Source organism: Aquarana catesbeiana, linkage group LG03 (genome assembly GCF_042186555.1).
Source record: "Aquarana catesbeiana isolate 2022-GZ linkage group LG03, ASM4218655v1, whole genome shotgun sequence".
NCBI classification, from domain to species: Eukaryota; Metazoa; Chordata; class Amphibia; order Anura; family Ranidae; genus Aquarana; species Aquarana catesbeiana.
In genome coordinates, this window is record NC_133326.1 from 449,758,646 (window position 1) to 449,773,120 (window position 14,475).

General features: G+C 38.1%; 1 long non-coding RNA gene across 1 annotated transcript; it reads left to right on the plus strand.

The window, feature by feature from the left end:
• The first annotated feature begins 4,623 nt into the window (after nucleotides 1-4,623).
• LOC141134587 (uncharacterized) lies at nucleotides 4,624-14,255 on the plus strand. Its single transcript, XR_012243220.1, has 4 exons — nucleotides 4,624-4,670; nucleotides 10,771-10,800; nucleotides 12,113-12,238; nucleotides 14,188-14,255. It is a non-coding gene; the product is annotated as an uncharacterized lncRNA (long non-coding RNA).
• The last annotated feature ends 220 nt before the right edge of the window (nucleotides 14,256-14,475 follow it).

The following is a 14,475-nucleotide window of genomic DNA, read 5'->3' on the forward strand; positions in this document are numbered from 1 at the left end:
TATACTGCTCAGTATCATACTGTCCACACTCCTCTCCTGTACACATACTGCTCATTGTCATATCCTCCACACTCCTCTCCTGTACATACTGCCCACTGTGTCATATCCTCCACACTCTTCTCCTGTACATACTGCCCACTGTCTTACCCTCGACATCCGTCTCCTGTACATACTGCCCACTGTCTTACCCTCCACACTTGTCTCCTGCTCAGTATCATACCATCTACACTCCTCTCCTGTACTTACTGTCCACTGTCATACCCTTCACACACCTCTCCTGTACATACTGCCCACCTTCATAAACTCCTCTACTGTACATAGTGCCGGCTGTCATACCCTCCACACTCCTCTCCTGTGCATACTGCCCACTATCATGCCGTTCACACTCCTCTCCTGTACATACCACCCAATGTGATACCCTCCACACTCCTCTCCTGTACATACTGCCCACTGTCATACCCTCCACACTCCTCTCCTGTACATACTGCCAACTGTCTTTCTGTTCCTCTCCACACTCCTCTCCTGTACATACTGCCCCCATAATACCTTCCACACACCTCTCATGTACACACTGCCCCTATCATACCCTCCACACTCCTCTCTTGTACATATTGCCCCATCATACCCTTCACACTCCTCTCCTGTACATACTGCCCACTGACATACCCTCCACACTCTTCTCCTGTAAATAGTGCCCACTGTCAACCCTCCACACTCCTCTGCTGTGCATACTGCCCACTGTCATACCCCCACACTCCTCTCCTGTACATAGTGCCCACTACCATACCCTCCACATTCCTCTCCCTCACCTGCACATACTCCCCACTTTTATACCATCCACACTCCTCCCCTATGCCTCTTACCCACAAAAACAGTTCTTTAAAATTATATTGAATATCCTCAATGTTACCAGCTCTAGAATGGGCACACTTTTGTTATTTAATCTAAAGGAAATCTCAGTCCTCATATTTGTTCTGCCCATTGTTAGTATTCATTTATTTTATGATTACTACTGTAATGTATAGAGGAACATAGGGCATGTTAGCTACTCTAAATTTACCACTGGTAAAAAAAAGTGTCTCTAAAAATATTTTTGAAATGTTGGCAACTATGCATTTGGGCACTGCCCAAGGGCCACTGGGTCAGTAGGGGGCCCCATGAGAGACTCCTGGGATCCTGTGATATTAAAACCGTAGTAAACTTCACTAACATTACTACTTTTTAGAGGCCTTGAGGTAGGTTATGCCATAATGTACTAGTATGCACAGCATATCAGCACATTAGAGTGCACTTACCTGTCAGACTGAGCCACTGTGATCAATCTGGCTGGTCCCGGCGCTTCCAACTTCACCCGGTCTTCCTTCCGGGTTCTGTGCCTTTGGTCACTTGCCTTGGCCGGGCTGCATTGATGTCACTCTGTCACTCCCATGCATGCTCATGTGCATCCTCTCTCTCTCTCTCATGCCTCCTTCTCTCTCTCTCATCCTCCCTCCCTTACTCCTCGCCCCTCTCTCATCCCCTCTCTCTCTCTCTTATCCTCCCTCTCTCTATTTAATTTAATTTGTTATAACAAAAAATTGTTTGCATTTTTATTGTTATCTTTTTATTTTTCTAAAAAGCCCCACCAAAATCCTCAGCACCAGGCCCATGATGTTCTTAATCCGGCCCTGGTGATGATTGCTAGGGAATGCAAATCAGGCAAAATCTCACAAAAAGACTGCCAGAACTCAATTGCAAGAGCATCTCCTCGTATGATTTGAACCTTCCCCCCCCCGCGCACTTGTTCTGGTGCGAACCGACAAAAAATTTGTGCGAACATACAAACCCTATTAAAGTTAATGGAACACGAACATGAAAAATCAAAAGTGCTCATTTTAAAGGCTTATATGCAAGTTATTGCCATAAAAAGTGTAGGGGAACCTGGGTACTGCCCCAGGGGACATGTATTAGTGCACAAAAAAAGTTTTTAAATGGCCGTTTTTTCAGGAGCAGCAATTTTACTAATGCTTAAAGTGAAACAATAAAAATGAAATATTCCTTTAAATATCATGCCTGGGGGTCCCCTTAGTCTGCCTGTAAAGTGGAGCATCTGTCTGATGTGTTTTACAGTGCCACAGCAAAATGACATTTCTAAAGGATAAAATGTAATTTAAAATTGCTTGCGGCTGTAATGTATTGTCGGCTCCCGGCAATATAGATAAAATTGTCAAAAGCTGTGTATTGTGGTTTTTAATTTTTGACACACTTTTTAGTGAATGGGTAGGGGTACAATGTACCCGATACCCATTCACATGGGGGAGGACCAGGATCTGGGGGCCCCCTTGTTAAAGGGGGCTTCCAGATTCTGATAAGACCCCCGCCTGCAGACCCCAAAACCAATGGCCAGGGTTGTGGGGACGGGGCCCTTGTCCCCATGGGGGGCAAGCGGCCTAGTATGGTTCGGGGGGGTGCTCACTCGTTCCCCCCCCCATCCTGGCCCTGCCAGGCTGCTTGCTTGGATAAGGGTCTGGTATGGATTTTGGGGAATCCCACACCAATTTTTTATTTTATTTTGACATGGAGTTCCCCTTAAAATCCATGCCAAACCCAAAGGGCCTGGTATGGATTTTGGGGGGACCCCACGCTGTTTTGTTTTCTTAATTCTGCCACAGGGTCCCCCTTAACCACTTCAATACACTGTATTACATACTGTACACTGCCTGCACTGTATATATAGTCTACACTGAATGCAGAGTATATATATATATATATATATATATATATATATATATATATATATATATATATATATATATATATATATAAATATAATATATTACTCTACATGGTGTATATATATATATATATATATATATATATATATATATATACTGATATATATTAATACTCTGATACACTGCCTGCACTGTATATATAGTCTTGACTACACTGTGTGTGTGTGTATATATATATATATATATATATATATATATATATATATATATATAAATATATACACACATATAGATAGATAGATAGATAGATAGATAGATAGATAGATAGATAGATAGATAGATAGATAGATAGATAGATAGACTAAATTGCCTGAATGCCACTAACTAAGCTGCCTCTAGCTAACGTTCTCTCATTCATTATACTATATACGACCACCATGTAAGCAGCCTTATATAGTGTGGCGTGTGGACTTAGCCCCCTGAGCCATGATTGGCTAAAGGCACCCTGCCATTGGCCAATCATGGCTCTCACAGCAGAGTGCTCTGTGATTGGCCAAAGCATGCAGGTCAGGTGTATGCTTTGGCCAATCATCAGACATCAATGGACTGTGATCTTGCAGTGCATTATGGGGCTCGAATTTGTTGCGAATGCCCCATAATGTTCAGTATTCGCTGAACGGGCAAACACCCAATGCTCGAGTCGAACTTACATTTGACTCGAACATCGGGACCATCCCTACTTGCAGTGTTTCAAAGCGGATGGCAGGCTTCAATGAATTACCAAAAATTAAGTTTGAAGCATATTCAGGCAGAGCTCTTTAATAGTTAAGGACAAGCAATGTTGGCTGGGTTCACACTTATGCAAATTGGAGAGTGTGCCTGGCTTGCAACGGAGCCAGTTTACACACCTTCGGGACAGCAGCGGTCCACATTTGGTAAGGATCCTGTGTGTCTTTGGTTCTGATTCTTGTGCGAATTCAGGCAAAAATTTGGACCTGATTCACACCTGAATCAGTGAACAGGGATGCACTGAACCCCCTGCATGTTTGAACCCAGACTCAAAGTTCATTGGTTAACTCTCATCGAGCAAATAAGGATACATTTTGTCTGATAAAGGAGCTAATCTAGATGGCTTTGAAATATTGTTTATCGTTATCGCTTATCTAATATATGAATGCAATATAAAAAAAAAAAAACTTTCTAAATAAAAACTCCTTTTAATGACATTGTGAAACAATATTACAAAAGTATGAATAAAAAGTAGTTGAATGGTTAATATACATACAGGATAATGTATGCAAACTAGTGCAAAAAAAAATATGTGAGTTGAAATAATGAAATCCCCAGCATTTCCTGTACTATATTTCTAAGATCTGTTAGGTGTAAACTATGCATGCACTGCAAATTTCCCAGACCAGAAGGATAAACTATCTGTGTAGATGACTAAAATTACATTGTAAAAAGGATGCATGACTCCTAAAAAAAAAGTGGGCACAGTTTCAGTTGTTAAAGGATTTCCCCTTTTTGATGATCTTTAGAAGTGCTTTCCAGCAAGGTAAGAACATTAGTGATTCCCACACAAAAACCATACCTGGAAAATCTTGCACCTAGGAATTGTGGGTAGGACTATGCAAATTACAAATGAAGAGTTGAATTTAAAGCCACTTCAGACAAACTGGAAAACTATCACTGGACTGGTACTACAACGTAAAGATGCAGGCTTTTTCTGTTCTTTTAGCATTTTCTGTTCTTTTTTGTATTGTATGCACTGCTGAGGGAGCATGTAAAACAAGAACATCATTAAAATTTATGGATACATTAAAGGTATAGCAATGAGGTTTACTACATTTATAAAAATGTCATAACATGGAATGCTTGAAAGTATAACAAATTATGCCTTTTTTTTTTCAGATGGAAATAACATGCACCTGTAACAAAACTTCTGCTGATTACCAGGTAAGTTCATAAATCTTTGTTTGTTTATATGCATTTGTCTTTCTTCATTCGTTTGAAAGCAAGTAGTTGCATATACTATTCTAGAACTGGATCACAATTTAAAACATTTTGTTGACAGCAATATTTTCTATGGAACTACAAGTTCTAAATAATTTCAGTTGTGAAACTAGTATTAGTAGTTTGCATCAGTGTATGTTCCTTTTTAAATCAGGGCAATATTGTGAGACTTGATGATGTTAATTCTAAAGTGCAATAACTCATACCAACCAAAAAGTGTTAATTCTTGATTAGCCTGACAGATACAAAATGAATTCTGACTGTTCATTCTGTTCAGTTTGAATATCCAATCATGTGCAAGAAGACTGAGAACAAAGTGGAAATATTCCTTGCACACAATTAGATGGTTGATGTGAATGGAGCATTGCTGGGCTCAGTGGGCATTCTCCTCCTTTAGTAAATCAACCCAAGTGAATATGGTGTTAATTTTGTAGGATTACTATGTGGTGTGATTTAAATAACTCATTTAGACAGTGCACCTTAGACTTACAGCTGTCAAGTGCAAGGAGCTGGTGTGTAAGTGTTTAGAGAAACTAAAAATAATAGGTCTAAAAAAAGCAAATTTTGTTTTACCATACCTCATTATCAGACCAATATTTTTGTGTCTTTCTACAAAAGGTTCTAAAATTATTTTTTTTCATAAGAAGCAATAGAAAGCATGTAAAACGAAAAACAAAAAACGATTAGGAAGAGTGCCTTGCTAGTGGTCCATGGTAGCTAGTCAGATATATACTGAAGAATATTACTATCTAGTTGGATTCTATGGGTTTCAGCAGTTTTTATTCTTTATGCAGTTATTAAAAAGCTTCATCTTTGCTGTGTGTGAGCAGTGATGTGATATGCCAATAAATGTATGTTTATGAGATAGATAGATAGATAAGTAGATAGATAGATAGATAGATAGATAGATAGATAGATAGATAGATAGATAGATAGATAGATAAACAGGGCGTTTTTTCAGCTGGAACTTGGTGGAACCACCTTTGGCTCAGGCCCGCTGCTCCTTGCTCACCACTATCACTTTTAAACACAGATGTCCAGCTTCTGTGTTCACAAGTGGCAGCTTGTCTCCCAATGGCTCCCACAGATATGTTCTCTTGAGCGACTCCCACTGAGTGCAGGATGGGGAGAAGGGAGGTGCAGTATATATATATATATATATATATATATATATATATATATATATATATATATATATATATATACAGTATCTCACAAAAGTGAGTACACCCCTCTCACATTTCTGTAAATCTGTAAATTTTCTATTATATCTTTTCATGTGACAACACTGAAGAAATGACACTTTGCTACAATGTAAAGTAGTGAGTGTGTACAGCTTGTATAACAGTGTAAATTTGCTGTCCCCTCAAAATAACTCAACACACAGCCATTAATGTCTAAACCGCTGGCAAAAAAAGTGAGTACACCCCTAAGTGCAAATGTCCAAATTGGGCTCACTTAGCCATTTTCTTTCTGTCATGTGACTCGTTAAGGCTACAAGGTCTGAGGTGTGAATGGGGAGCAGGTGTGTTAAATTTGGTGTTATCGCTCTCACTCTCTCACTGGATGTTCAACATGGCACCTCATGGCAAAGAACTCTCTGAGGATCTGAAAAAAAAATTGTTGCTCTACATAAAGATGGCCTAGGCTATAAGAAGATTGTTAAGACCCTGAAACTGAGCTGAATCACAGTGGCCAAAACCATACAGTGGTTTAACAGGACAGGTTTCACTCAGAATATGGTTGACCAAATAAGTTGAGTGCACATGATCAGCGTCATATCCAGAGGTTGTCTTTGGGAAATAGACATATGAGTGCTGCCAGCATTGCTGCCTAGGTTGAAGGGGCAGGGGGTCAGCCTGTCAGTGCTCAGACCATACGTCGCACACTGCATCAAATTGGTCTGCATGGCTGTCATCCCAGAAGGAAGCCTCTTCTAAAGATGATGCACAAGAAAGCCAGCAAACAGTTTGCTGAAGCCAAGCAGACTAAGGACATGGATTACTGGAAGCATGTTCTGTGGTCTCACAAGACCAGGATAAACTTATTTGGTTCAGATGGTGTCAAGCCTGTGTTGCAGCAACCAGGTGGGAGGTACAAAGACAAGTGTGTCTTGCCTACAGTCTAGCATGGTGATGGAAGTGTCATACTCTGGGGCTGCATGAGTGCTGCCAGCACTGGGGAGCTACAGTTCATTGAGGGAACCATGAATGCCAACATGTACTGTGACATATTGAAGCAGAGCATGGTCCCCTCCCTTCAGAGACTGGGCCGCAGGGCAGTATTCCAACATGATAATGACCCCAAACACACCTCTAAGATGACCACTGATTTGCTAAAGAGGGTGAGGTTAAAGGTGATGGACTGGCCAAGCTTGTCTCCAGACCTAAACCCTATTTAGCATCTGTGGGACATCCTCAAATGGAAGGTGGAGGAGAGCAAGGTCTCTAACATCCACCAGCTCTACAATGTCATCATGGAGGAGTGGAAAAGGACTCCAGTGCCAACCTGTGAAGCTCTGGTGAACTCCATGTCCAAGAGGGTTAAGGCAGTGCTGGGAAATAATGGTTGCCACACAAAATATTGGCACTTTGGACCCAATTCGGACATTTTCACTTAGGGGTGTACTCACTTTTGTTGCCAGCGGTTTAGACATTAATGGCTGTGTGTTGAGTTATTTTGAGGGGACAGCAAATTTACTGTTATACAAGCTGTACACTCACTACTTTACATTGTAGCAAAGTGTAATTTCTTCAGTGTTGTCACATGAAAAGATATAATAAAATATTTACAAAAATATGAGGGTTGTTCTCACTTTTGTGAGATACTGTGTATATATATTTTTTTCCCCTGAATGCAGAGGAATATAGAAAGGTAATTGCAATTTTCTATGTCACACAATATTTGTGCAACTGTTAGTCAAATTGATATTTTCAGGAAAGAATGAATTTAAAATTGCACACAAACATAATTTAGTTCCCCTTTTTGTACAAAATAAAATATGAGGTAGTGTCCAATGAATAGATATGCGATATGTCGAGCCTTATAGCTGCACTTGCTCGCAAAATGGCAAAAAATTATGATACCCAAAATTTTTAACATAAAACATAAATGAGGGACCTAGAATTATTGTATATAATATGTATATCAAAATCACTGGTTTCTAAATGTGCATGCTCTATGCACACGTTTGTATTTTGGGGATGTGCCCAGGTGATGGAGGTGCTTTTAATTTTTTTTTAATTTTTAATAATTTTATTTAAAAAATATTTTTTTTTCCATTTACCTTTAGTGCTAACAAGCCCCCTGTATGGTGACAGGTTCTCCTACCCTCCACTGCAGTTAATCAAGCACAGGTCATGTTGATTAGCTGCTTCCCCAGCCAGAGCATCTGGGGAATGTCAGCTCTGACACCAGAAATATTCAGAACTGAGGGCTTCTGTCTTCAGAGGAGATCAGGATATGGATGTTCCCTGGTCTTCTCCACTTAACATCCTGAACATATTTCTTGTGGTTCTGGGTTCTTACGGAGGGGGAAAGGGGGTGGCACACTGTGAGTACTGTAAAAGTGATCAGGTGGCTATACAACCACCCATATTCTTTTTAAATTTAAGCCAGGAGCCAGCTGAACAGAACAGATACAAGTTCATGGCTGCTATTGCATGCTAGTTCTGGTTCAGTAACTGAAAGTACTGACTTACTGTGACAGCCAGGCAACTAGCATTTTCAGAAGTTGAATTTAGAAATGGTAGCTTCTTTGTTTCTCTCATGACATGTCTCCCTAATGTATAAAAATGTATAGTAACCTGCGATTTGAAATGTTCTTGCAACAACACAAGCTGATTTCCAAATTAGATGTTATAGATTCCTGTATATTACTGTAATATTAAAACAATCCACTGTCAAAACCCTTCAACTTCCAAAATGATGCTTCTTTTCTGTGTTAAGTATAAATGTATTTTTTACACCATCAGTAACAAACCCCACCATCTTGGAACAATCTATTGAATTCTAGGTTGTTGCAACAAAATGGTGTCTTACAAAAAAGACATCTCAAGTTAACCCCAGATGGGTTTTCACTGTGGTTTCTTTAGGTCTGCATATTACTAGTCTTTACACAGTATTTATAAAAAAAAAAAGCCGTTAGTTTTCAAAGTTAGTGTCACAATATTCATTTGGGAACATATATGTAACTAGCTATGAGATGGATTAACATCAGTGAAGAATACATTATTAACTGCAGCAATGGTATAGATTTGATTTGTTGTACCCTGTCCTCAAGTACCCCCAACAGGCCATGTTTTGGGAATTTCTCTTAGATAAAATAGCTGTCCAAAATACCAAGCCATTAACTCTGATTTAAAGCACCCGTGCAAGATAAAGGAAAACCTGCAAACATGGCCTGTTGGGGGTACTTGAGGTCAGTGTTGAAAAACACTGCCCTAAGAGACTTCCTCTGCCTTAAAGACTGCCTATATGCCTTAAAGTTGTAAATCCAGGGAAAGATAATGATTGATTGATTGAAGGTGTGTAAGAGGCCACATCAAAACAATAGTAAACACTATGGTAGTGATTGTCAGCTTACGAGGTATAGGGAGTGTCTCTGTGAGATTCAGGAGGTCATATTCAGCTTAGTTGAGTTTATTTCTCTGTAGAGTTCTGCTTAAACACTGGATTATAGCCATGCACTTTTCCTCTGTACTTGGAAAGTATCCTATATTTGTATGTGTTTCTATAATTGAACAAAAAATGGGTGTAACCTGACCACCACCACAATGACAAATCTCCATCCGTAGTATACATATAAAAACAAAGGAGAAAAATAGTGGGACTTTAGATGAGGGATGTCACTGCAGACAGATATTGCATAGAGTATAAATATATTTTATTAATCAAATACAGGTACATTTGAACATTCGTTATTCTGGATATACATAATACGTTTGTAGCTAGTAAACCATATGCAAAAGAGCTGCCATGTACATACACAAAAATACACATACACATACATAACATAAGACTAGATAAAATCTAAGTACATAAATAGTATTTATGGGCCAATAAAATTGATAGGCACCCTAAAAAACTCTACGCGGTTTATGGCTCTTTACCATTCGTCAAGAGTTAGGTGCAAAGATATAGCTATAAATACAAAAGATTGGATTAATGAAGGCTACCCTGTAAAAAGGGAGAACAAGCTGTTAGGGAGCAAATGATCTGTACTTACAAGTTGGCTGTGAACTGTTTCCAGCTGATATCAAGGGAGAAGGAGCCCCAGACAAATTGTCTGTCCCGGTGCTGAGGTGGGGTGCCCCGCCCCGACCAAAGGAGAGCCCAAAGGCAGGCCAGATCGACATGACACTTTCCCCATGTGTAGAGAGTATGTAGACAGTGATAATCTGGGTCTACATACTCTCTACACATAGGGAATGTTTTATGTCGATCTGGCCTGCCTTTGGGCTCTCCTTTGGTTGGGGCACCCCACCTCAGCCCCGGGCACAGTTCACAGCCCACTTGTGAGTACAGATCCTTTGCTCCCTAACAGCTTTTTCTCCCTTTTTAATGGGTAGCATTCATTAATCCAATCTTTTGTATTTATAGCTGTATCTTTCCACCTAACTCCTGACGAATGTTAAAGAGCCATGAAATGCGTAGAGTTTTTAGGGTGCCCTGACAAGGTTGGCTTACTATTCCTCAATTTTATTGGCTCATATATACTATTTATGTACTTAGATTTTATATAGTCTTATGTTATGTATGTGTATTCTTGTGTATGTATATGGCAGCTCTTTTGCATACGGTTTACTAGCTACAAACGTATTATGTATCTCCAGAATATGGAATGTTCATATGTAGTTGTATTTGATCAATAAAATATATATTTATAGTCTATGCAATAACTGTCTGCATTGATATCCCTCATCTAAAGTCTCACTATTTTTCTCCCTTGTTTTTATGTGTTTCTATAATTACTTTTCAAATGTAAATTGAGAATTTAACGAAGTTGTATGATCAAAACTACAAACTTTTTTTTTTTTTTTAGAATTCATGTGACTGTTTTAAAATGCCTAAGGTAAGAAAGTGCTGAATGCACATTAATAATATTATTGTAAAATATTAAATAAGTATATTTACATTCCAAATAGCAAGCCAATGGTGAACAGATAAATTCCCTTACAGAAACATTGGCTAAAGTTTTAATCATCCACATTTTGACCACCATTATCTTATTTGGATCTATGATGCATTAGGACATTAAAGCTCCACCTGGTAAATTGTCTAGATCAGCGATTTAGTGAATAGAGAATCTAGTTAGAGTAAGTATGAATGGCATAGGTGTAGTGAGTTGATTGAGGCAATCTAGGTACTCAAACCTTAAACCTTTACATTTGTTAGTAAATGCCTATAGTGCAGTTTCGCACAAGTAAAACCACTGAAGATGATCTGTTTTGAGTGAATTGCCTCCTACTAGCTAATGAAAATTGCAATAAGAGTGTATTGATTGGTTTGCACAAAAGTTATAGCATCTACAAAATAGGGGATAGTTTATGGCATTTTTATTATTAATATTTTTTATTAGTAATGGCGGCAATCTGTGATTTTTATTGTGACTGCGACATTATGGCAGACACATCGGACACTTTTGACACTATTTTGGAACCATTGTAATTTATACAGCAATCAGTGCTATAAAGGTGCACTGATTACTGTGTAAATGACACTGGCAGGGAAGGGGTTAACCACTAGGAGGCGATGAAGGGGTTAAGTGTGTCCTAGGGAGTGATTCTAACTGTGGGGGGGATGGGCTACAACTCACATGACAGTGATCACTGCTCCCAATGACAGGGAGCAGTGATCTCTGTCATGTCACAAGGCAGAACGGGGAAATGCCTTGTTTACATAGGCACTTCCCCGTTTTGCTGCTTTGTGATGCGATCGCTGGGAGACCAGCGGACATCGAGTCCACCAGTCCCGCGGGCACGGTCACGCCCCCTAACCCTGCCAATTAAAGGGGACATACAGGTACACCCTTTTGCCCACAGCTGCTTTTGTGCCGACGTATATCGGCGTGCAGCAGTCGGCAAGTGGATGCTAGTATGCATCTTTCATTTTGCTCTGTAAAATATATTTTATTTTAGCATTGCATGCAAAAGCAACATAAGAATACAAATTTATTATCTGTTATTCAGAGTTCTGTTAAATGGAAAGGGTAAGAAATTAAACAGTTGCTTCTTTTATTAAAACAAAATTATTATACATGGCCAACAAACCTTTTCCACATATTTTTTAAATAAAACGCTTTGATAATTTGTATAAAAAAATTAAATTTTACAGTTTGAATGAAAATTGTATTCAGATTTGTAATTTTGCTTCCATTTATTTAGGCCTCTAATTATAATCTGACCTGCTATCAAGAATCTTTTGTCAGTATGACTAAGCGCCTTCAAAGTAACGATAAATACCTTCAACGTTTTCTAAAAAACACAATTCCTAACTTGGTTAAGTCATGTGTAAGTTTTTTATATTTTTATTGTAGCTGCTATATGCTGAACTAGATTTTTTATGGTTATTATTATTATTACTTTTATTATTACTTGTATTATGACTTTTGTTCTTGCTGTTTTTATATTTTCCATGCATACTTAAAAAATAGTTATAACAAACAAATCCAAAGTCTGAAACACCAATATGGATAGAATAAATGTAAAATTACATTATAAGGTTGATTTTGACTTTAAACTTCAGACAACTACCCTGCACAGATTAATTATTTGCATTCTGCTTAACATAAACATTATAACCTCATCAGAGAAAATTTGCTAAATCATACAATAAGTTTATAATGTTATATCTTTGACTGGTGATCGTAGAAAATTGAAATGCGAAAGCCAGAAATACACTATATTACCAAAAGTATTGGGACACATGCCTTTGCACGCACATGAACTTTAATGGCATCCCAGTCTTAGTTCATAGGGCTCAATATTAACTTGGCCCACCCTTTGCAGCATAGAACACCTTTAGAATGAATTAGAGCGAAGACTGCGAGCCAGGCCTTCTCTTCCACATCAGTGCCTGACCTCACAAATGCGCTTCTGGATGTATGGTCAAACATTCCCATAGACACACTCCTAAACTTTGTGGAAAGCCTTCCCAGAAGATTTTAAGCTGTTATAGCTGCAAACAAACCAGTAAAGAAATTTAATATAACTCAATAACTCAATATTGAACCCTACGGACTAAGACTGGGATGCCATTAAAGTTCATGTGCGTGTAAAGGCAGGTGTCCCAATACTTTTGGTAATATAGTGTATATAAAAATGCCAGGTCCGTACATCAATCAAAATGTTAAATGTATTATTAAATGCTAGTATAAGTAGCAGTGTAGTATGACTATTTAGCTTTATTTTTTTTGTAAGCCTCATTCACGCTTTGGTGTTTCATGAACACTCGTAAAAGAGCATAATTCCACTTGCATTTACGAAATGCAAGAAAAATGCTTGTCGTACTTGCATTGCAATTAATGGTTAATGGCACCCCAAAAATGGCAAAAAAGATGCACGTTTGTTGCACTCAATGTTCAAAAAAGGACATTAGCTGCTTTGCTGTGTTTGTTAGATGTAGGACAGCCCATTGAAATCAATAGGCTGCCCTATGCCTGTGGTGTAAAAACGAGCACAAACATGTTCACAGAAACTCAAAATGTGTATGCAGCCAAATCCTCAGAAGAGCATAATTCTAAGCCCTGCAGCTTTACTCAGGCTCTGTTGCTTTGCAAAATCCTTTCTGAACATGTTTATAGGGTAAGGAAGCCGAGAAACGGCCTCATCAATTCGGTGCTATGCTTTTCTCAGTCACACATTCATCCACAAATATCTTTTAGCTCTGTATAAAGATCTGTATAATAAAAGTACTATTTAACTGACAAGTTTTTTTCTTACATTATACTTTAATCCTTCATTCAGATTTTTGTATTGGTTATAATTTTAAATTCTAATATAAAGAAAAAATATAGAATGCAATTTAGTTTGTCATTGGCTGTGTCATCAGGGGTGTGGAGAGGGTAATGTCCTGTGTCAAATATTTTGTGCTGAAGGTGTCCTTCTCTCCCATTTCAGAAGGTTGGGAAGATATGTTTCACTGTTTAATAAGCAGACTGATGTATGTGCTAGAACAATATCTATTGCGCAACTGCAGTTTAGATAGAAAAGACCGTGGCTAGACCATCTGGTAGGAGTTTCAGGATAACAAAATTGGCTGCACAGGATTACAAATCCTATAAAATACAAAACAGATCACATATACAGAATGTATCTCAACTACGTATTTACTGTAACTGCTTGCCTGGAGTTCAATCATAAAAGTAACATGTCAAGTAGTTATACTGAATATATATTTATTATGCATCAGGATTTGTTTCATTCCAATATTAAATTTCTTTACTGGTTTGTTCTTCTAGAAATCTGCATACCAGCCCTGTGGACAAATGATAAAAGTGAATGCGACTGTGTTCTGGGACAGACTGACAGATATTTTCCAATACTTTAATTCACAAAAACGTTAAATTCCTTTTATATATATATATATATATATATATATATATATATATATATATATATATATATATATATATATATATTTATTTATCTGTGTTATTTATATATTTTGCACAGTATTTATTTATACGTATATGTATCTATTTTTTTTAAATGTAATATTTATTAAAAATTTTATATGCATAACAAAA